At 37.8% G+C, this 25699-nt stretch overlaps 1 long non-coding RNA gene across 1 annotated transcript in view; it reads left to right on the top strand.

Annotated features, from left to right (window-relative positions):
* LOC147164778 (uncharacterized) overlaps nucleotides 1-25699 on the top strand; it is a 41805-nt gene that overhangs the window by 4588 nt on the left and 11518 nt on the right. The window contains exon 3 of the long non-coding RNA XR_015096685.1: nucleotides 7280-7398. This is a non-coding gene — a long non-coding RNA (uncharacterized LOC147164778). The remainder of the gene's footprint in view (nucleotides 1-7279; nucleotides 7399-25699) is intronic.

Genomic DNA, 25699 nt, shown 5'->3' with positions numbered 1-25699 from the left:
ATCTCGCGTCATCTGCTGCGGACGTCTAATCCTAAAAAGTGCGCTTTGCTTCCGTAGGTGATGTTAATGAAGTGCCCTAACACACGTTATCTGCATGGTCGGCATGAAGGAAAGTATCCCAACGGGTATAGTACAGATGGAGCTATTAAAGGCGAGCCACAGCATTCCTGTGCCAAACATATTGGAAAATGAGGAAGAACAATGGATCCTATTTAGAATATATAGCTAAAGTTTACAGAAAAATAGCCACTAGAGATGAGGGATATTTTCTATAACAATAGCCCGAGAATATTTATTCAGGTTTGTTTCATGCATGTTACAGACTCCATATTAAAACAACACCCCAAAATACCTTCTCGACATTGCATCATCGCACATTTAAACTCGCTTCTCCACAACAGTTGACATCAACTTACAGTCTGCATTATTTTTTATTTGACACCATTTGGTCCTATAATAGGAAGCTCCGCCAGCGGGAGGGGGGTTCTATTTTTTCTGGCATATTCTATCTCTCATCACGGGGTCTTTTTCCTTGCAGTGCTCAGAAAGTGTCAGGAGACAAGGTTGATGATGTTAGGTTAAAAGTAATGCACAAATGACATTCTGGCTACTTGATTTTATTATGTTCGTGCTGATTACCGTCACATGGAAGCATCTTCTCTGCATGAGATGTGTAGTTAAAAACAGGTATGGCAAGTAGGCTACCCGGTAGTCTTAAATTTGCTTCTCAAATGTATGATTTCACTTTTTGCCCATTTGCACGAGGTTTGGTCCATAGGAACACAGACTGGCCGTATCGTTCCATTACACCAATTAAAAGAAGACCCGGTGTGCGAAAACTGAGTAACCTGTGCAGCCTCACTCTGCATTTCTTAAGTTAAGTATGGACAATGAATAGTCAACAGTTTTGCTACCAAATATAAATGCAGTTGAACAAGTAAACATATTTTGTAGTTGCCTACTTGATGAAAGTCGACTCGAAATCATTTAATCGATTATGTTATCATCGGTGATGATCAGTGTCACAATTTCTAAGAAATTCAAAAGTTCCAGTGATCTCTAGATGACGTGCTATGAACATATTACTCATCAAGTTGTTTTCAAGTTCTTGTTGTCTCTGCTTAATCTGCCGTAGTCTAGTCTTCTTTAACTACGGTGACTTGCATCAGCGGGTTATGCAAATGATAATGAGCATAGAGCGTTTTCTGTGTGTGTGTGTGCGTGTGTTTTTTTTGTAAAGATGCTGACAGAGCGGCAAAGATCTCAAAGTTTGAAAACACTACTCAGAGCGGATATACAATGTGAGCAATGTGAAGATATAGATCACAGTTTGACAAATGATTATGATGATTCTGATGTTTCTCACAGACATTTCCACGTTTTCATTTCCTGGTAAATTGTCTGCGCTTACCCCCTCCCCGCCTCCTTTCTTCGCTTTGTGGTTTTATTAAAGCTAACATTTGTCAGCGGAAAGATTGTTGATATGCAAAGTGCGTGCGTGCACACGCCCCTCTCACGCATTACTAAAACTGGCTGTTTGAGAAATGACATATGAGAATTGCCCTGCTTTGACACAACAGATAAGACACATGAGTAATGTGCAGAAGATTTTAGAGTTATTACTCTTTATTACATTTATATATCTGTTATTTGTACCTAGTATTTTAGGGCTTATGTCACCAAAGAGAAAGTGTTGCACTTTGGGGTGTTTCAAAGATGTATGGGAGCAATTCCCAATAATTTAGGATGAAAAATGTCATTACAAAGTCAAAATGAAGAAAATACATTTTTGAGGGGAGCTCAGTAGCCTAATGGTTTGTACATCTATCTCAGAGTAATCCGGAATGTTTTGAGTGATATTGAAATCAAGATTCATAAACACAATTATCTTTTGATTTAGAAATAGTATTTATCCAGCTACCGAAAATCAACTTTAAATGCAACTTGAAAGGACAACTAGAAAATAAATTTGTACCAATTAAAATAATATATTAAAATACTTCAGATTTTCCCTCATTTTAAAAACTAAACTTAATGAAACACTCTTTTTAAAGTATTCTTTAGCACCTGTTCTCACAAGCCCACTGTCAAAAAATGAGACTAAATAAAAGGCAAACCATAGTTGTCTCTACTATTTGTCTCTCCCAGTTTAAGGTTTCTGCAAAGCTGACAAACCAAACGAGATAATTAAATATTGCATAATTAAACACTAAAATGTTCAACCAAACGATCTAAATTTATCCAACCAAAGTCTGCTACCTTAATGCTAACATTATGAAAATAAGGGCTAATGGAGATTAGCATAGCTGTTACGGTAATTATAAACAACTGCTACTTTAACAAACACGGAGCAGCAACACATAAACGCAGAGCTTACAAAAATATTCATAGGCATATGTTCATTCTGCTCCATGGGCACGACTATTAATGGATATGAGTCTTTCTTTTGCTTCTTAATTATGTGTTGAATCCCTTCCAATAGATCAGTACTCCCCAGCATGTTGTGGCACAGCGTGGTACTACATTGAGGGCAAGTGGTTCCTAAATTCCAACATGCCTGTAGACTGTGAAAACTCATTAAAAAAAAATTTAGACGATCGCCTAATAATCTATTCTATGCTATAGCGGCATTAGCAGCGGTGCTAATGATAAACTGTGGCATCGCTATCTATCTATCTATCTATCTATCTATCTATCTATCTATCTATCTATCTATCTATCTATCTATCTATCTATCTATCTATCTATCTATCTATCTATCTATCTATCTATCTATCTATCTATCTATCTATCTATCTATCTATCTATCTATCTATCTATCTATCTATCTATCTATCTATCTATCTATTTTATCTAATCTAATCTAATCTAATCTAATCGATCTTCTAGCCAGCCAGCTAGCTAGCTAAATTACTGGTTGTCATGTGAATTGGATTGAGTGACAGATTGTGTAGCAGTGTTTATCTATTCCAAGTTTGATTTTTTTTTTTATGCCCAAGTATGTCCCTTAAAGTTATAAAAAAAAAAAAAAAAAAAAAGGCAAATTCATTCTACTGAATGTAATTTCAGTTCCCGAGAGAGAGCGAGAGGCTCATGCTGCGTGAGGAAATTGTCCCACTAAGTGACTCTTCGCCCTCACATTGCTGAGCAGCATCTCGCCATACAAATGGCAGCGCAGCCTATTTGTCAGGAGGCGCACATGGCTCTCTACGTTGCGTCGCCGCGGAGCCAGCAAAGGCTGCTGTTACCACTCAGAGTGGTGTTGAGCTTGTCACCTCGGGCTCGCCCCTGCTTTCCACTGCAGAACGCAATGGCCGCTGTTCTGGAGACTGGCTGCTTTCATTACAAAAATCATTAGAGGAATTACACAGGCCCTTGCTATAGATTTCGGTGTGATGATTGCCCTTGGATTTAGTTCACTTCGTACGGCAATGTGTATGGCTTGAATAAGATGCACCAGATTGTGCAATTGTATCCAAATTTGGGGCGAAATTACCTTTAAAGTCACAAAATACATCAGTTCAACATGCACACGAACTTAATTCAGTAAATTCACATGTAGTTTACTTTTTTGTGGCATTGATCTATTCCAATGGAGAAGAATACAAATGTGTCTCAAATTCAATCAATTTGACATTTACACATTTCGCATTAAACAAAAAAAATTATGAACAATGGCTCATATCTTGAAAAACTTGTAAGGTGTTACTGTATTACATAAGAAGCAATCAAAATGTTTTTAAGTATTAAAATTATGCAGAAATTGGTCTTCCGAAAAGTATTTTCCCATTAATGAATCTGTATAACAGATGAGTTTCACTTTTTGAATTGAGCTACTATCAAAATACACTTTTTAACGATATTCTAATTTATTGAAATCCACATGGTATGTAAATAAGTAGAATCCAGTTCAAAACGGTTAGCACCACTATACACATTCTCTTGGTACCAGTATTTATTTCAAGATTTACAGACATGAACTTGCATACTTAAATGGCATGTAAAATATTAGTTGACAAATTCATCCTCACTTAGAGTTAAGACTTAAGTAACTAACTCAAGACTTAACTTAAGACACTTAAGTTAGAACTGCTATAATTTTTTCTTTTAACAGTTTTCAAATCATTTTACAGTCATTGTCGACACAGGTTTTATGATAACAACAAATATCTAATTAGTATTGACAAAGCGGAAAGAAATCGTAAACCAGCGAGTTTCAAGAGTAATGTACAAAAAGTGCCACCTAGACAAGAGTCGCCTTTTTTTATGGAGAAAAACCACACCCTTTTTTCTCCCGGCATCGTGATTGTTCAGATCAAACGTGTCACCATCCAGTACCTTATCAGCTCCTACACATGATTTTTTTCAGATTATAGTATGTCTATGAAGGTACTTTACAAGGCTGCCTCCTATCATGACAATTTCCCCTTTTATTCAGCTATTATGAAAATAACCCGATTGCCCATTAGGACCTGGGCAGCTGCCTCTGGGACTATTTTCTGCATATTGATACTCTTCACTGAGCTGAGTTATCTTGAGAAAATTGCTTTTGTTTTCATGGGGATCTTTAGGAATTGTATTTTTTTTTATGGTTGAATGTTAAAAAAAAAAATAATGATGCAATGCACTGGTAGTGTTTTGGATGGCATCTTTCAGTGGAAACTCTCGACATCAAGAAACACAAACATACACTGTTGTTTCTCTGCTTCTGTCATCTGGTAATAATCAAACAATCATTCCAGATCTCTGTGTATTTGCAGCAAAGCCCTCCCCCACTCACCTCTGTACAATCATTTTTCATGCTTACGTTGTCATGACCTGCTGGAGTGTGTATTCGGGGGATGTTTCTGATGCGCTGTCCCGAGCCGCAGAATAATGTAAAGAGCACTGGTGTGTTTCCTCGGCGGCCGGGGGAGCGGATTGCCATAAAATATTAATGACTCGGAAGCCCGGCCACATGACAAGATGAATGTAATTGGCCCTCGCGGCTCTATCTGCGCATGTTAATGAGATGGGATGGTATTTAAATCAGCGGCGCCCCGGACGCGAAAGCCACAAACAAAGACACGGGCAGAGAGCAGGGAGGCAGCGCACATATGAAAATATCATTTTAAAACTGTGCATTATTTATGCCTTTTGATTGAATGTATTTATTTGTGGAGAGAGAACAGAGGTTAAGGTGAGCGCCTGTATGGAATGCAATTATTCGATACCCTTGTACTCTACTAGTACGCTCTGAGGCCAATTCAGCGCACTAGTAGAACCACCGTCTTACTAGTAATGTTTTTTTCCCCCCCATACTACTATATGATGTTGCACACTAGTTGGACAACTATGTGTTACTAGTGTAATCTGTGCGCTACTAGCGCTGGATATTAATGGCTAACACATGTCAACTAGTGCACAATTTTGTCTCACTAGTAAGATGTAGTACGCCAAAGTTGTACGACTAGCGAGAACACAGAGTGCGCTAGAGGTGTAACAATTAATGAAATTAATCAAATAAGTGTTTTGAGAAATTGTTTAACTTCAAATTGTCAAAATATTTTTTGATTCCTCTAATCATTTTGAAATTCGCCAGCATCTGCGTCAACAGTTTTGGGATATTTATTTATTTATTTATTTATTTATTTATTATATTTTTCCTGGATATTTATTTATTAAAATTTTCTTTTGTGGCATACTACGGACCAAACCAGTAACTGAACCATCAGCAATTTATGTTTTTACATTTTCTGCACTGTCAATTTGAAACCCTAGAGTGTACTAGTACATGGACCATAACATGAATATCCTGGATATCCACTTGAGGTCTGTGTACCACTAGTAGCAGTTGTAGTAATACTGAGGCCAAAGACCTATACTAGTGCATGCTTAAGCTAGCCATGAATGATATCCCAAAAATATTACTGTTTCGATAGATTTCCAGTTTAAGGTCTATGTATTTACTAGTACGCTTCATGTCCTCACTAGTAAGACAATTCAGCGCACTAGTAGAATGACAGTTTTACCAGTAACATTTTTTTCCCCACAAGTACCTGACACTACTGTACAACATTATGCACACTAGTAGAACAGCTTTGTCAATGATGGCACGAGTAGAACGACGACATGATAATAGTGAGGCAAACTATTACTACAGACGTATCCTGACACCTGTTATTTCAAAACATTCTCAAATCAATCTCAGTGAATGAAAACCAGCGTGACATCAGCAGAAACCTGCGGTAATTGAGTGTGAGTAAAGGCTCTCCGATTCTGGGAATGAATAAGGTGGGGGGGAAAAAAGTCAGCAGATGGGAAACGGTGTCACTTTACTTTCGTTACTTGGACAACTTTTATCTTCCATGCGAGAGCACTGTGGTCATCCTCACGAGCACCTCGTAAAAGACCCGAGCAGTCATGTGACACTGGCGGGACTTGAGGTGTGATGCATTCAAGCTCTGGTGTCTCGGACGAAAATCCTGGAACACTGTGTGTGTGTGTTTTTTTTTGTTTTTGTTTTAAATCTGTGTGTGCGCGTTTGTGTGTGTTCTCATGCACACCCCGGCGGCCCGTGGAGGGGGGAGGTGGCAGCAGGAGGACAGATGGTCTCCCTCATGGTGGCTGAAATAAAAGAGGGAATTAGACGACTCCAAGGTGTACACTCTGACGGCAATTACGGCAAATAGATTGGAAGTGGACCTCCAGGCACCCGGGGAGGCGGCTCCTGGGGGGGAAGAGCTCCACCTCGCTGCATCTGGTTTGTGCGCCACCACAATAAGAGCAGCTTCAGAATCAGAATCATCTTTATTGGCTACACAAGGAATTAGCCTGGTGGGGGGGAGGGCAAGAAAAGCCTGGTGGGCCACCGGGCTAATAAAACGCTGGGTGAAAGCCTGGTAATGTATTGGCATGTGGGAAGAAGCTATGGGAATTTTCTATAGCAAATTTCTAATAATCCATACACAAAATACAGTAACATACACTATGGCTGTGGCAAATCTTATTTCAATCACAACATACAATTGATTGGTCTACACACCCTGTTCAATAGGTGATGTGGATTTAAAAATATATAATAGAGGAAATAAGAGTGAACAACTGAGATAATGTGGTTGCATAAGTGTGCACACCCTCATAACCGGAGATGTGGCTTTGTATAGAATTTACCAGTCACATTCAAGCTAATGTTGAAAAATTCCGCACACGCATGCCACCATTGTAAATGCCTCTGACTAACCCAAAATGAATTTCAGATGTTCTAGTAGGCTTTTCTTGACATTTTCTTTCTTTCTAGCAGAGGCATGTGGAACTTGGAACTGCTTATTGTGCCCTCCACCTTGTCTAAAGCCTCAGTTCCAGCTGAAGAAGAACGGCCCTGACGCATGTAGATGACACCACCATGCTTCACTGGAGGTATGGAGAAATTTGGCCCAAAAAGTTCAACCATGGTCTCATCAGACCGTGACATGTTTTCCCCACATACGTTTGGGAGAAAATATGAACTCAAGTTTGAACTTTATGGCCATAATTATAAAAGGTATGTTTTGGAATAGGTCTCAATCTTTTATATCGCAGTCACCTAGCGTTTGAATAGGGGTGTGTAGACTTTTTATGTCCACAGTAGATCTTGAGCACCCACTAAAAAAAAAAATTGTTTCTCCCCCACTTGTCCCTACCTCTTGATGAACAACTTAAACATGCTTCTAATAGTAGTAATTATGCTCTGAAACTTCTCTCATTATACATCCAATCTAAACCGTTTAGCCTTTGAGAAAGAAGGGGGGAAAAGCGAGCTACATGACTCAGCAGAAATTACATAATGCTAATTGCTTTGGCCATGGCTAAACCTAATGTACAGTAAATCCCCTCTTCTAGTTTTCTTATTTCTTCAGTGTTTTCAGCCGTAAAGGAGTATGCCAGTCAAACTAAAGCAACTTTTATCAACAAAAGATGCTATCATTTTCTTTTTTTGTTCTTTCCTTGTTTTGATTTTATAGCAACTACAACATTAGCATCAACACATTTATGTTTGCGGTGAACAAATCCAATTGAACGTTTCAATGCGTGTAGAATTTTTTTAATATGTTTTTTATATATCGAAGAAGTTCACACCCGCAATGAATGGGACCTCACTATATAATATTTCCAGACCCATTTTTTTTCTTTTTGAGTAGTTGGGTGACAGATTTGCAAACAAACAATTTCAGACATCCCTGCAAGCTGTTTTGGTTTAGTTATTCAGCCGCCTGCAGGAGTTTGAAAGCAGTCAATTATTTTTGTCTTGCTCGCTTCCGCCGATTGATTTTCTAACGATTTCCCTTGCCGCTCCAAGTTAGGATATGCACCGATTGAATTAAATAAACCACCACGATCAATAGAAAATATGTAACACATCCGCAGTTTGCTTTAATCGCCTGTGGAACTCTGTAGCGTGGAGAATTCCGTGTAAGTGCAAATACAAACAAGTGGAAACACACTTTTTATAGATCGCCTACAAGTATTTGGAATCTAAGACAGAATTCAGTGTTATTTTCCGAAGCCATGCAGAACAGTAGGGAACAGAAGAAGCCATTAATCCGAGCCCCGTGGCTGAATGAAAGCAAAGACATTAGAGAATAAGTGTCTCACCCAAAAACCTTGTGTTCCCATCAATGCATAAATGATAAAGATGCGGCGTGATGAAAAAAACAAAAAAAAAGGCTCCTTGCCAAAGGCTGTAAAAATAACATTTGGGTTGAGAAAAACCTTACGTGATCCATTAACCCTCCCCCAAAAAAATAAAAAATGCTTGTAACGTTAATTCCCATCCTGCCACATGTCCTGAAATACCCACAAGATAAGAGTGGTAAAAAAAAAAAAAACTTTAGTGAGTTACCCTAACTCTTAATGCTTCCATTTGCGCAAATGATCTAAAACCTAAAAATTTAAGAGTGCAGTTTATTTTTTATTAAAATTAACAACTGATCCTCAGACTAACAAATTGCATCCTATTGTCACAAACACATTTGACTGTGTTCTTTGTTTATTGTGATGCTGGCCTAAACTGTATATTATTACATCTCGTACTCTCACGAGGATTTACACCGAATGTTTTCTGGCTACAAAATGAGAAATACGTTTGTACTGTGTCCAATGTAAATAAGGCCAACTTTTGGCCCGTGAGTTATGGCCTGCGGAACCCGCTCTGCAACCTTGTTGCATAAATTCATGAACACTAAATCACTGGCTTCTGAAAAACTAAAACAAAAAGACAAAACAATTCACAAAGACTAATTAGGCACTGCATACACTGTACATGTGTGAATAACGTATGTTATATATGTAAAATAGTTAATGCACCTTTGCACCCCCCCCAACCCCCACTTTAAATTATAATACAAGAACAATAGGACCATATTTGTGTACAGCAAATATATTGAGAAAAATAAAAGGTTATATAGGAGATAATATTTGGATTTCTATGTAAATATGTTCAACAGGTATTGTGCATTGTACTTCTACAAGCAAATGGAACCCATTCCATTCCAAAGCTAATATATGTCCATAATGTAGCAATTGTTTTGTATATTACTTTCCTAAAAACACAAGCAGAACATTTTTTGATTTGATTTCTATCATTTTATTTTATTTTATGTACTGTGTGTGTGTGTATATATATATATATATATATATATATATATATATATATATATATATATATATATATATATATATAAAAACCAAATTGAACTGGCAGAAAATGAACACATCTGACCTTCTGTGTGCAAGCCTCTTTTTTGTAACGTTTGTGTTGGCGTAGAAAATCTTGCGGCTTGGAGAAAAGTCTCCTGATTTTGACTCGCAAGTCATAAATCACACACATCATATTTCTCCACATAATTGTTAAACCTGACCTGTGGGTAAAAGAACAAAGTTATATTCTAATTCTACATCTGTATTTATTATGTGGGAATTGCAAAGCTCTATTTTGCTGATTAAATCCCAAATTAAAGTTTAGACAAAGACTAACCAGCTAACAGCAACAATATTACACTTCAGCTTGATGTGATAATCTAACGTGCTTCAATGATGACTGATAGACTCAGTCCAATATACTTCATCTATTCAACACAGGGCAATCATTTATGCACATTTTTCTCTCTTTAACCTTTTTGGTCTCTGGGCCTGAAACAGAAAAGTGACTACTGAACGTGACTATTTCTGGTGAGGGGAGCACAGCCCAATAAAACACGATCTCACACAATGATTAATCTAACAACTCAATGACAGTGAACAATGTATTTGCATTCAAGCAAAGTGAACATCGCAGCAATCAAGTCTCAACGATCGTCCATTGTTGTCATGCAAACTGTAATCGCAAAACATTTAGCCCAACGCGAAAAGCACCTTATCGGATGTTTGAAGTCTTTAAAGAACTATTTAATATCCTCCATGAATGGTTTTAATAGAGTGAGCCATATTTCAGGTGGCCTGCGTCTCAGATTGTATCGCTGCTCAACATTTGTCACCTGTCAAATTATTTTCCCCCTCGCGTGTCGTGTTCATTTGTCAAAAGAACCTCGCTCAAACTCGCCTGCTGCTTCACATCCTACTAAATCTGATTTTAGGAGAGGGAGGAGGGACTTTTTATTTTTATTTGAATGTCATCTTAATGATGATGCTGTAATAACAAAACCACAGATCTCTATAAATGCCATTTATTTGAATAATAATGACTACACTGTAAAGTGAAAATGAGTCAATGTTTTGGCAATGTGGTGTACATGCATTCAATATTAACCACCAGATATAAATAAATATTGCTGTAATCCAGCCCCCCCCCCCACAATTTTTTTTACAAGTACACAATGCAATTTGTGTCAAAATTGAAAAGTGTAATTAATAGAATGGTTGAAATATATCTCTTAAAAGGAGGAGTAACTGCTAGCTAGATTTGAATGTAGCCTCACTACGCTAGCATTAGCACTGTAAACCCCCAACCACAGCCTAAATTGGTAGCATGACTTCATAATGGAGTGTTACCATAATACCAGGTGTCAGTTTGAATTTTTATTTTTTATTTTCAATTAAAAATCAAAAAGACGTGATAAAACATACCTGTAATGCAAACATGTTGCTTGGGAACCAGATAAGGATGATTTTAGCTTGTCTTAAACAAATCATTTAACAAATGTACAACTGTTTTGTTTTGGTTTGTTTGTTTTGTTTGGGAATGTGGAAAATGATCCAAACATTTTAACGATGGAATAGTTTGAATCAGTCAAGAAATGTAAAAGGGGACGATAAATATGTAAAACATTCCTTAATTTGGGAATGTGATCGATAGTTTCCAAGATGTCCTGAATAAGTCGAACAGTTTGAAGTTAGATAGTTTCAATTGGTATGAAAAAATTATATTTTGATAATGTTTCTATTTATTTTTATTGGCAGTTATTATAATGGAAATGTGGAACTGCGGGAATTTCAAATCCACTTGAGAAGTTGTCAAGTCAACAAACGAGAGATGAAAAGTTTTATTTACAACATTAGGGTTGTGATGCATCTAATTTTAGAAAAAGTATTATGCACTGCATTTATTACACTTTTTTTCATTATTATTATACTAGAATATTTTTGTTGTGTTTTTACCACACAATACTTACCATGATGTTTTTTTTAATCTTGCAGACAAAAAATACAAATAAAAACTCATTCTAAGACTAATAAAAACTAAACTAAAATGAACCATTAAAAACACAATAACAACTTTCAAACCTGCTCTGAAAACTAATTAAAATGTACGATTAACAAAAAACAAAACGTTTTTTTTTTAAACAAAACAAAAAAAAGACAATTCCAAACTTGCCAGCATTTTGCCATTCCCAGTGGTTAACACCAAGTTTTTTGTAACACCAAAATATTTCCACAGTGCCCAATCAACTACTCCATCGTATTCTTCCAGCTACTTAAAGGCACGTGTGAATTACGGCCGTGTATGCTATACGCATTTATTCTTCCCTCCTGACAGTTTTATGGAAGTCATTATCCGCTTTGTGGCTATGGCTGTGAATGGAGAACCTGTAGGGGGTTTTATGTGTAGCCAGTAGCTCCTCCATTCACCGCATTTAATATCCTCACACGCTCATGCACACACACAAAAATGCAGGTTAGCATTCGAGGCGGTGATGGTGGTGCTGCTGCTAGTGTATGGGGGGGTGTCCAGGGTATCCAAGCGGTTAGCTGTGCTGACACGCACAGCGCCGGTGGATGCGAGGGAGTTTTATTTAGCTCAGGTGCAAAGGCTCATTATGGCGGCGTTAATGAGCAGCAGATGTAGCTGAGTGCGGCGGCGGGGGGCGTCGAGGGGGGGAGGTGTGGCCTGTCCGTGGCGAGCCGACACGGGGGTCCTGTCCAGGGATTCCCAAATCCCCCTCCTAACTGCAAGCATTCGTTTGTTACTATCGACTCAGCAGCGGCTATTAGCCAGCGGCGAAATCTGCCGACTGTTGTGATTTAGCGAGCATCTCCCAACCTTGGCGATGGGCACAGCGTCTACTGGGATAGTCGTGTGCTCAGCAAGGATTTAGAGCCGCTTTAAGATCGTTGAATGAGCATCTTTAATTGGGCTTTAAGATGGCAATCTGCATGTTTATAATTGGCTACAAATTGTATAAGAAACAACAATAGATAAATCAACAGTAAATTGTCTTTAAAATGTAATTAGGAGCCTTTTTGTAGAAATAAAAACATCCAGGCCCGTTTTAAAAACAAAAATCATTGGGCCGAGTCCTGATGTGTTACGGTCTGATTAAATCAAAGCTGATACGATTGTCTGTCTCGGAATCCTAATTAGGACAACAAGCACTATAGCGGGGGTCATCAATGCATGTATGTTGTAAAAATAGATTGCCAGTAACGGGGCATTGAGATTTGCTAGGAAAGAAGATGTATAGAAAGATAGTTTTCAGATTTTCAAGCTGATGCAGATTTGTGTGTATATTTTCAACTGAATTACACAGGTCATTTGATTTATTTTTTTAAATATATTTTTTTAAATGAATTACACAGGTCATTTGATTTATTTTTTTAAATATATATTTTTAAATGATGTTAATGTTAGAACGTCTGCTTCACACTTTGATCTTGGCTCTGACCTTCCTGTTGTCTCTGCTTGTGTTCCAACACTGAGTACAATACACGATGGAAAGTACAAAAACATATTTTCCAAACGCACTCAATCAAATAAAGTGAGATGTGCAAAAAAATAATAAAGCAACCACACTTTGCAAAATTAAAAACACTACAAATTTAGCTGTCCTGACCTCGACAACAACATTCAGGATGTTTTTTTTTGTTTTTTTTGCCTTAAGCTTTCCAGGATGAATCTTTAATCAGAAAGCAGTGCGGCTTGAGTAACAGCTCTCCATGTGGACTAGAATCGCCAGTCAAAACTCCACTGGGAGATTCTCGTCCTCCCCGGGACAACAATACTGACAGCCAAGCCTACAGCTGGCTGGCCCTTTTTTTATGTTTTTATGGTCTTGGCCTTCCCCTTGCTCGTGAGGCAAATGTTGGCCATCAAACAAAACAATTTATGACCCAGTCTAAATTTGACCTTGGTCCTCCTTAACTGCCATTGTCCCCTCCCCAAGAAAATGCAGGAAAGCCTAAGACGTTGTGATGAATGTGGCTGAAGAGAAGTGACGTCTGCTCTTGTCGTTGGCTTGCACATGCAACACGACGGTGACCCGGAGGAGCACACACAGCTTGTTATTTACTGCCTGGCATTCTCCTCCTTCAACATCCACTTTGGATGTTCTTCTCTTGACACACTCGCTCGTTTATAGCAGCACAAAATCACAGGGTACATCCCACATTCATAATTATCTTACTGTAGCTTCCTCGCAATGGTTTGGTCTTAACCACGATCACACCAACATTTGTGCTTACAGTGGAAGGCTCCAAAACAATCTAGCTTGACAAAACCTGAAATTGATAAAAGAAATACAGTAAAAAAGAAAAGAAAAAAAGAGTAATCTATAATAGCAGAGTCAAACTATTGCACCTGCATATTGGTTTGCTCTTTCACTGAATATGTGAATCCAGTAGAACCCCCATGTATTCACGATTCGGCACCTGCAGGTTCGCCTATTCGCGCCCCCCCCCCCCCCCCCTAATCACAAATTTGATATCTGTTCTAAATGTACAATAATTTTATTCTAGGTACTCTTGTTACAAAAGTGAAAAAAATGTTAAACTAATAGAATTAGTTCAAATGAATTTTTGACGTCTAGAGCCGTCAATGGCAGTGAATAAGTAAAAAATATATATATATATATATTATTTTTTTTTCATTTTGGTGGAAACCGCTTTTTAGCGCTTTATCTTTTTTTCAAGAAAATTTTGGGTTAACAAAAAAAACCTGAACCTAACCCTTAATTCATAAATATTACTAAATAGCTATATTGCTATATTACATATTATATTTAAGAGCAAGTACCGATACCAGATATCGGCTGCCCACTTGTGGCCGTTTGACGATCAGTAACTTGAAATGGACAATTCCAAGGATAGAAAATTTCCATTAATTGTATGCAATTTTAAGGTAAAATGGGATATATACAGTAGGTCTTTCTTTATAATTATCTGTCATTGTTTTTTGGAGGAGTTTTATATACTAGTGGTATCAGTATTTTGTATCCGTGGTGACTACTCAAGAGTTGAGTACTCGTAGCTACTGGGTAATTGGTCTGAAAAAAAATGTGGAATTCATCTAGAAAAGTTTGCATCATTGATTTAAAAAAAAAACAATGTTTTATAAATGAATTAATTATTAGTAATTTAATATTAATTAATTAAATATTAGACTAAAAATTAAACCACATTAAATGGAATAGAAATACATAAGTAAATTAATTATTTAATTATTTTGTACCGTAAATTAGTAAAAATTTAACTCTGTTTTAGTACCCCTAAATACCAGAACTTCAAACAACTTTTTACAGTGTTCAAACTGCTAGCGCAAACTGCTAGCGCAAACTGCTAGCGCAAACTGATAGTGCAAGCTGCGCGAAAGAGGCAATAAAAAAAAAAGGTTAAAAAAAATAATAGAAATGTGCAGCAAATTGGCCAACTACGTATTCATTCTTTACAATGTGACTTTTTAAAATAAATAAATAATAATCATTCATAGGTTTGTTATTAAAACTTGAATTGAAATAAATCAGAAAATAAATGAGAAAGAGTTATTTTGGTCTAATCTGTGTCCTTAGTTAAAGTTCATGTTTGCAACTTCACTTCTATATTGTACTATGTTTGTTTTTATCCACACACTGATTAAAAAGTTAAGTATAACATAGGGTTGGGGCTGGGATGTATTAATTGCATTTTACATTAATTTCAATGGGACACATTAGCTCAGAAAGAATCGGCTTACTGTAGTGATCGTAACGCATCTGTCCCGGTTTTCATCAAACTTTAGGTGCACTTGTGTGAAGTGACTGTTGACTGCCTGTTTAGCGATGGAGAAGTGTCGTAGACGATCCACATCGGCTTGCGCCTTTCGTATTCCTCTCACGCTTCCCAGCGAGACGAGGGCTTCAGTAATGTGTATCCTTTAGTGAGAGAACCCCATGGAGATGCATTAAAGAGATAAATTGGTATCATCCCCAATGTGACAGACTCCTCATCTGTCTCTGCTCTCCTCCATTGATCACAATTTATTTTATTTGTGTTGTTTCATTATTAGGCGGAAGACAAGCATTGCATTAATAAAGCCCTGATTATAAAGTTAAACAGATATGGTTACGCAGGAAGTGCGCGAGGCTCCAGCGTGCCTGCTCTTGTATCTTCTTACTCGCTGGAAATCGCGGACGAGTGCCACTGATCGGTCACTGTCCATCTAATTCACTTCGTAACGATTTACAGCCTCTCCTGAACTGGACACTCTTCTTTACATAAACATCTCCAATGTTTTCTCAGAATCGGTTTGACAAAATTCTGAGATGACCTCTTTCAGGATCTGTCTTTTTGAGCAATGGCCAAAATTGTTATTATTGTTTGTTTGTCTTTTAGGTGGCCCTCAACTGCATTGTAAGCATGATGCTAACGCTGCTCATTACGACACATGGAGAACGTTTCCCTCCATATTTCAGACACTCTAACATAACTCAATTTGACAACGCATCAGCCAATAATCCCTTCATGTTCCACAAATAACAGCAAAACACAGATAAAGTAATAAATCGACGCTCGCATAACAAAGCTAACTTTAGCCTGACGTTAGCTAGCAGCCCATGACTTGAACATGAAATGTATCACGAGCCAAATGTTGAGTATAATTCTTGGACTTGTAGTTACTTAGCTTTGAATGAAACATGGTGAGCATGAATTTGAACATCTGACGGACTACACATTACATTTTTTGTCTTAGCTAGCATACTTCTCATCATGTTTTAGCCGTCAACGTACCACGTTTAGCTTATCACCGTTAGGCTATCATATGATAAAAAGAGGGCTTTGCTAGATCTTTCCTTGATGAAAACATGGAGACAGCAAAAGTTAACCAGCTAAGAATTAACTTCAAATTACTTTTTTTTTTTTTAAATAAATACATTAAAAAGTGTCATGCTTAGTTATATGATTCAGTTTTTATTTTGGTTGTCTTGGAGTGTTTTTTATTTATTTCAAAATCAATGGTGCAAAATTTTATATTCAGGATGTTTTTAGCCTTAATTTTTGTTATTTTTGACTTTTCTATTTTGATTAATTTTTTGGAGCAGGTTTGTTAGTTTTAATATTTTTTTCAAAAATGCTTTGTTTTATTATAGGTTTAGTTTTAACCTTCTTTCTTCTGTATGCTTTAATTGTACTTTTATAAACATAAAATGCAGTTTCGGTTGGTATCGGTTTTGAAAAGCACTCATTTTAAATTTAATTTCATTCATGAAGACACGTCAAGTGCACATCAAGTGTTTATTTATCGTCCCCTCCTGAGTGGCTTAAAAGTCAATCGAAGTCATTTATGGCGAATAGCAGACTTTATGATGTGTGAAACAATTCTAACATGCCCAGTGAGGATGTTGGGCGTGACTGCGTGTGTGGCAATCACCCGCACGTCATGTGCAGACAGGCTCCTATTAAGCTTGTTTTTTACTTTGGCACCTGGAGGTGTTGCACACTAGTTCCCTTTCCCTGAGCTCGGCGGTATGCGTACGTGGGTTCACTGCAATTAAGATTGCGCCTTCATCTTCTCCCGCTGCACAATTAGTGCTCTGCTGCTGTTTGCTGTAATTGCTCTTTCTGCAGGGATTGGTGCGAAGCCAATGATTGGGATGGTGAGGGGTTTATCTCCTTTCCTTTACTCTGCCCCCTTAAAAAAATCATTTGTAAACTCCCCGGTGTAATTACAGACTGCCATGATTAATTGTCTATTGAAATTAGCACGGATCTGGGTTTCATTTTCACTGCAACAAATATTAATTAATGTTAACGCTCCCCTTCACTGGCCCCCCGCCCTCCCCCCCCACTTTTTTTTTTTTGAATATTCATTCTAGCCTTGAGCAAGCCAGTAAACCAGGAGAGATTGACACTCGCTTATCACAAAGTATCTGGATCTAAATGATGTGTTTAAGGCCATAAATAATATTTGCAAGAGAATGACAGGTAAAGAAAGCCAAGCATAGGATTTAAATGATGTCTCATCTGTTAGTCACAAGCTGTCAGACTCAGGAATATACAAAGCAGCGGCTCAGCTTTTGTTGGCTTGACAGAGGCAAGAGTAGTCACATTTAATTCACTTTGTATTTATTTAATCTGTTCCGTGCGGAAAATGACAACTTGAATAAGTGCCATGTAATCATATTCAGCATATTGTCATACTGTAATGCAAAGAACGCAATGTCACCTTGAATAAAGCATGCATACCAGGAATACATTTGGGTAATAATATGGAAATGTGCACTTTGTGGTCTTGAATTAGAATATCGCCATATTCTGTCACCAACCTTTTTCAAACTGAGAGATACTTCTTGGCTACTGATTAGTGTCCACTACCACTTTGATACACACCGCAGACGGATACATGTTTCTATGAGACAACTCATCAGTACAGCACTTATAGTAGTCATTCTACACAGAGGATAAAGAATATATGACTGTGAGTTCAGTCAGGCCTGCATAGTGACAGAGGCGTAGTGCAAATAGCCAAAATCTGTGTATAATTTACATTCTAGAAAATTGCAAACCCCCAAAAAATATTTTAAAAAGATAAACATTCATTGGAAAATTAATCGGAAATCCTCTCACAAAAAATAACAAAGTGGGGGGGGGGGGGATCGCAGGTGCCAATATGACGTATGCAGTTCTCTGCAATGCAATTTAGCTTTAGCATTAAGCTAATGGACTGAAAGGCAAAGTGATTGTACAAAGGAAGCCGGTCGACCTTCATTCTGCCTTCCTCGATCCGTGATCAGATAAAGGGATCACACCTGGCACATCAACCGAATGCCTTCACCTCTCAGCATCTGTGGACGGCCGCTGAATAAAATCGCGGCGGCCGTGAAATAAGTGTGACATAACTTGATCCACGCGGTGATGGCGCACGGCACCGCTTGCACCCGGCAATACATCAGTGCCAGGAAACGCCGGACGCGGAGACGCTCTGATTGAATCAGGGGCCATGGCGGCTCAGGGGAGAGTTCATCTATAGCCAAGCACTGGACTCTTTCTTTCCCTCGGTCTGAATCCGTCTTAACAATGTTTAAGGACGTTCAGGTCATTCAGTCAACGTCTGCCTGACTGAAGACACAAAAGAAAAAGACACACAGATGCACCTTTGTTTATATTGTTCCCTCTTAAAGGAGCATAGAGCTGCAACTAACAATTATTTTCAGAATCGATTAATCTGTTGATTATTCTGTCGATTAATCGGGTTAAAAAGCAAGGTTTAATTTTCATTCAGACGTTTCGAAAAAGGACATTTCAAATTGACAGTGCAAGAAATGCACATAAATTCATCAATATTCAGTTATTGGTTACATCTCTATGTCAGAAAATAGGCAAAAAATGTTTTTAATGTTTTATTTTGATTCAACTCAAAGATAATTAGACTGCTTTGGACGACCACAGAAGCCAGAAAATATTTGCTGTTGTGGCTGAGTATCTGAGTATTTGGACAATTTTAAATTAAAAAGGTCAGGACGAGTAATCGTCTGTCGAAATAATTATTGATTAATTTGAGATCATTTAAATCATCAATAACTTTTTGAAAATAGGCCATATAAAAACCAAGGTATCATTAAAAATGGCTAAATAAGAGAATTTCACAAGTGCCTTTACTGGTATATTAGCATCTAACTTCACAAGTTTACTATCATAAATACAAAATTGTATTCTCGTCAAAATTACAGCTGCCGAAGGATATTTTTTTTTCACATTTTAGAATTTTGATGAATCACAATTAATCACTTAACTCATTCAAACCCAAAAACGTGTAAATACGTTTTTAATACTTTGTCCTTCACTCCCCAAAACATATTTATACGTTTGTTTGTTTTTTTAATTTGTTTTTAATGCAAGAGCATACAGAAGGCTTTGATGCAGTTTCTGACATGAAGACGTGGTTTAAAGCAATGGTAGTTATTACAAAAAAACGGCCAGCAGGTGGCAGCAGAGTATAAGAGATCAGCCAGGGCCATGTTGCAACACGCTCTTTTTGACAGTTTTCACCAAGGAATGTGAATATCAATGAAACTTAGCTATATTCTGATGCTAACGGAAACAGATAGAAATTTATTTTTTCCACACACAAAAAAAATAAATAAAAAACACAACCTGTGATACCTTTAATGTAACCATCCGCTGTCAGCTAAAGGATCATCTGCGGTCAAAATTAATAGTGTGATTGATCTGTGATCATTTTTTGTGTTTAATTAATTAGTTAATGCTTTAACATTGACAGCACTAATTAAAATCTAACTTGACATGTTTCCTATCACAAATACAAAATGTTATTCTCGTACAAATACAACTTTTTTTCTTTGACCCACAATGAGTCGCACTGCTCTCAGGTAAACTGCGTTACCATGGTTACCTCCTCCTGCCTACCCCGTGAGGTCAGCAGCTGAGGCGAGCCCTTTCCTTTCACTTTGAAGCTCTGCCTGTAAATTGTCTCAGCCTACTGTGCAAATACTCAATTACGTTTGCTTAAAGAAAAAAAGATTTGCCGCAACGACCCGTGCCCAACTTGTGTGACATCAGCGTTGCCGAGGCGACGTCGGCTGATTGCACACGCTGGAATTAGGTATTGATCAGAGGAAGGGCCCCAACGCCGGCGAAGGGACTGGAAGCGGTCCGCCGGTAGGATTTACAGAGCCGAGGGGTGGGGGGTGAACAACCTGCGCGCTTTGCCCCTGCTCAGAGAGCTGAAAGGCCCTCAGGAACCAATTTACACAGCGCTACTGTGCAATATCTGCTGCAGTCAATAATGGAAATCTGATGGCCCCTGTGCCATCAATGTGACCGCTCCTCTGCCTCTCGTTAGAGCACCTTGAAAGTTCTAGGGCAATCCTTACACACGATGGATTTCCAATGCAGCAGGCATATTTTGACTTTGCTATTCTCTGTGTAATTACGCCTCTAAATAAGGTTGCTGCCTTCTTTCAGTCGCTCCTCGCCCAATCGTTTACTGCAATTTATTTTTCACTAGTCACAGTTAGGAAGTGAAATTTCTCAGCTTCTCCAATCAAAAACTCTTAGCCAATGATTTTGGACCACCTTGTACAGTGCAATATTTTGCTGAGATCACCAGCCAGTACTGTTTTAGGGTTTGGCTGTTATCCCACTAACCAAATTGGGGTGTACCTAGCCAAACTGAGCCTGTTGGAAAAATGTATCTTCAGTAAAGGTAATTACAGCTACCTTATGAGACAAGCTGCTATTTAAAGCAACACTAAGGAACTTTCAGTTTACGTTGATTACGGCGGTAACGTAATGCCAAAAGGAAGACCATGTTTCTCATGAGGACAAGCGCATTGCGTAATTTTTTAGCTCACGACATTCAAAATGACTTCCGTCTTTGTAATGAATGGGAAAGGGGGAAGTGACGGATGACATAAAGCAGTCAACGCATTTGTAATTTTTTTGTGTGACAGTGTTCCTACCATCCTCCTCAAAGTTGTTTAGTGCCAGTACAAATAACAGACCCCCTCAGGCCGTGGCAAAGCTACCATTCAACTAGTTTTAAGTCGATGTTTCATCAGAAGAGTTATGAAAAGATTTTTATTAAGGTTGAAAAGTTCCTTAGTGTTACTTTAAAGTTGTGAAGGAATGGTATTGATTTATTTGTTGAAGTGGATGAGGCATGGTGTCGATTGGAGCGGAGGTCACTGTTTGAGAAAATGGACTATTCTAAATCCCCTGGTAAAATTAAATGGATCTCATGCTGGGATGTGATTATTGACTTAAGTCTCCAGTAGAGCTGTCAAAAATAATTGATTATCGACAATTGATTATCCAATTAATTGACAACTCTTTTAATAATTAAGTAATCCTTTTGAGTACATTTTTTTTTACATAAAATTGTCCAAATTCAGCATCTCAACAGTATTTATTTCATGAAAGAAGACTGATTTTCTTCTGCGTTTAATCAAAATAACTGGTAACATAATTTTCAAAATGGTTAGCAAGTATAACATCGATCCCCATTTTTTTTAAATCACTATACGAATGTGAAATACAAAATAAACAACAATCACTTGTTAATAAACAGTAATCAGGGGAAAAAATGCTTTAGAAATAAAATTTGATGCAAAATAAAAATGTATCCGATTAATCGATTGAATAATCAATAGAATAATCGATTCCAAAAATATTTGATAGTGACATCACTCGTCTCCAGCTTTAGGACTTGGGACTTGCTTGGCAAATGGCTCAAATTGACTTTGACTTAATATTCATGACCTGACTTGACTTAGATTTTGCATGTAAGATGTATTGTATGTATGCACATATAAATTGTACCTAAATTAATGTTTGAAAACAAAAAATTCTTAAAGATTAAATACAAATGAATGAACTTCAAAGTTAAGTACAACGGAATTGTACTTTACATACAGTACTATACTGGATTAACAACGTTTAAGTCACTGTAACATTATGCACAATTGAACATTTAATTCAGCAATTCTTACATGCACCACTAGAGGCAGCATTCTGCTTGCGGCACTCGTACTACTTTCAGCACCACTGCTGAAGACAATATGGAGGTCGGCTTGGTTCGGGCTTTTCGTTGTACACTACCATTGCTATAACACCGAGACATATATTAGATTTAGTCTATATGAAGTGGAAAAATTGAGAATAAAATAAAAAATTAGCACAATTCAGGCTCACATTTGGAGCTGTCTGCAGTATGCTGGTGAGATGAGTGATGAACGAAAGAGTCTTGCCCAATTCAAGACTAATTTATTTATTGCTTGATAGACGCGTCTCAAAACATTTTCCCTCGCCAGACAAATCATCCCGCCGGCCAATGAAGTACTCCCTCTCTTGGCAGTGCTTTGCAGTGCAGCCCCCAATGAGAAGCAACACATCCTGACATCTGAGGACATTTAAGCGTCACTGTAGCCAGATTTCCTCCATTTTTATGTGTGCGATGGAGGTGCCTCCTCTACATTTCACAGACCTGAGGGATGTACAGTACGCCACTTGTCTCATTATTGGCTGTTGTTATGGAATAACGTTAGCTAAAATGTGCTACATACATACAGTATTAAAGAAAGGCCTCAGAGGCAATAGAGGTTCTTTAATAGAATCCAGCTATCAACAGGAGTCAAATTCCAAGACTTTGATGTCATGGAAAAGTCTGCCTGTCTGGATTCCCCCCAATGTTCTTTAGTAGAATATGAAAAGAGGATTGAAGGCGATGTCAAGCTGATGTCATCACGCCTACATATTGCTTGCTACCAGCTGCAGAGTTATGAGTCATCATCTGTAATGCGTTTGAGCTTCAACCTTTGATTAGATCACTTCGGCTTCAAAAAAGCACCACTGGATTGTGAAGGGTGGAGTGTGTGACTTCGATAGTTAACTCATGATTAATTGCAAATTGTATATCTGTTCTAAATGTAAAATATATTTTTCAAAATGTTCATACTCTTAACATAAAAGTGGAAAAAATGTTAAACTAATAAGATGCATCATACTGTAATTTCATAATAATTCATCAAATTGAGTTAAAATTAAAAAGATGTAGTGTACTGTAAAAAAAAAAACGAGTGTGATATTGATTTGCGTTGAGGTCATTTTTCTGCCACTAGATGGCATAATTGCATTTATAAGACGTTGGTGACATTTTTCTTTTCATATTAAGAACTATCTAATCTTTAACTTGAAGTAAATTCTGCACGTTTTTAAAATTATAAAATACAACTTGACCCCAATCTCCACAAATCTATGCATTATTATTAAATCTATTACTGCTAAATTTTGAGGTGGACGTGTCTGCTGTGTTGCAACTGGAATTCCCCCAATACAGGCTTCCCAAAGTAAGGGGCGGTCATTAATTGCGCGTTAAAAAAAAATTGCGGCGTCAAAGGAACTTCAAAAAATTAACAAAAAATATATATACAATTTAAAAATATTTGTAGTATGTGTATAGTATATAATATATATATAATGAATATTTTTCCTTGCATAGTAGCATTACAAGACTGTAGATCTCCCACGCTGCTCATCAATTTTCCATTTTGCATGTTTATAGTATGAAGCGCAATCAGATTGTCAAACGGCATCGCGGAAATTTACGCTCTCATCAAAAAGTGTGAAAACAAGGTGCTGTCGAACTCTGCGCGTACATCATTCTACAAACACATTGATGTTCTATATGGCTATTAAAGTGCTCACTATAAATATAACTACTTCCAACAAATCCCAATCAAGCTCATATATATCATAAAACAATACATTTGCTGCTATAAACCTGACAGCATGCGTGAAAGATGATATGCGCTGATTAGGGTCCATCCCTATGTGTGCCATTCAGCATCTAATCATAGCTTTGAACCGTCTACAATGAAAACCTGCCCGTGTCTGTGTGAGCGTGATTGCGTGTCTGCATCCAGCCCGTGAGGGTATCCATTAATTCTCTTCACTTTTTCACCCCCTTTCTAGTCTGATTACACGGTGGCTGGCCCTGCAAGTTTAATGTGTTGTACATCTTTTTGCTCTCATTCCCGCAGTGAGCTCAATGTCATCTCTTTGTTGTCTCCAAATGCAATCAATGAAGGTCCTGCCGGCCCATCCACTCAAAGTCGGCGGCAACCTATCGAGGGCCACGCCGAGCTCTTCTGTCAAATCTCGCAATCGAGCCCATATTTCTTCGCCTTCGTGTTGTGCTCGTCTTCACCCGGGTTTGTGGATGCCCGCGCACCTAATATACAAAAGATCTATTGAAATATGCATGAGGCCCGGCGATGGCGGCCACTAAAAATACACTCAAATAGGGAATACATTGACAGCTCTGTTATTGAGCTCTCCTTGAGCTGGCGCTGTCACAGTAGCCGTCGCTCCGGAGACTCATGCATTATCAAACGCGCGCGACCCGGCGGTGTCTCGCACACGCTGCCCTCGCGCTCCATTCCTCCGTTTTTCACAGAAAGGCTCAAAAGTCTGTTTACTTACTCACTTTGCAGCACAAAAATGGACATTTGGAATCAATCAGTTTGAACATTTTTGCACATGAAAGTGAAATCTTCAAAAGACCGCTATCATATTAAAATAGTGACGAAAACAGACCAAATTAGTTCAGTGGAAGTGGAACCCAGATTTAAAGGACTTATTGTGGGAAGGGCTCCTTCCATTAGAATCAATTGTCCGTTACAATGAAGTACTTTTTTCTAGCCTAAAATGTCCAGCGCAAGGTAAACTAAAATATTGTAAATGAATATGTTTTAAAAGCGTGAAACTGTTTGAAAAGTTTTCAAATTTATCCAAACTTACACCTTGTTGGTGCTTGGGGGAAGTGTGCATCTGGTTGCGTTCATACGCTAGGATGTTAGCGCTTCCCTTTTTTACCTCCGTTACGATTGGATGCCATAGATAGCCTAAGAGTTAAAAAAAAAAAAAAAAAAAACATTTTAAAAAACAACTGTCCTGTACCAAAATGGTCATGAGACTTGTACACCACTCACTCCAGGAAAAACAACAGCCATAGATATAAATAGGTTGATACAACCTATGGTGGATGCTAAGCTAACATCTTTGCGGCATTACATTTGACGGAACTCTCTAACACTAATACGGCTACCATCTCTATCCATACATTGTCATTTATAACGTCGTTCACCATCAATACTATAGAAACAAAACAGATCAACCTAGCTGCTAACATTAGCAACATGCTAACGTTAATACTTCTCTCATCGGCTTTTACATACAGACTCTGTTTGAATTCTCAAGTATCATTGTATATGTTAAACACATTCTGTTCACGTTTCCAAACAATTTTCCAAATGGAAATAATGAAAACACTATACAGTATGTTAGCTACCAATATGCATTAGCCTTTTAATTTGAAATAACTCTTGCACTATATCCCTCCTTTATTCCATCCACACTATTGTCCGGTCCACAAAAGTGTCTGTGATATGATTTAAAACCACAGGGAGAAATTTGTCGCCGTCAGTAGCAACCTCACCTTTGTAATTGGGCAGATTTTGGAAAGGTGCTGTGGAAC

The sequence above is a fragment of the Leptonotus elevatus genome, chromosome 12 (genome assembly GCF_054856555.1).
Source record: "Leptonotus elevatus isolate MCC_2025b chromosome 12, RoL_Lele_1.0, whole genome shotgun sequence".
Classification (NCBI taxonomy): Eukaryota; Metazoa; Chordata; class Actinopteri; order Syngnathiformes; family Syngnathidae; genus Leptonotus; species Leptonotus elevatus.
The sequence above is the reverse complement of the archived record's forward strand: the minus strand, read 5'-3'. Positions and strand labels throughout refer to the sequence as shown.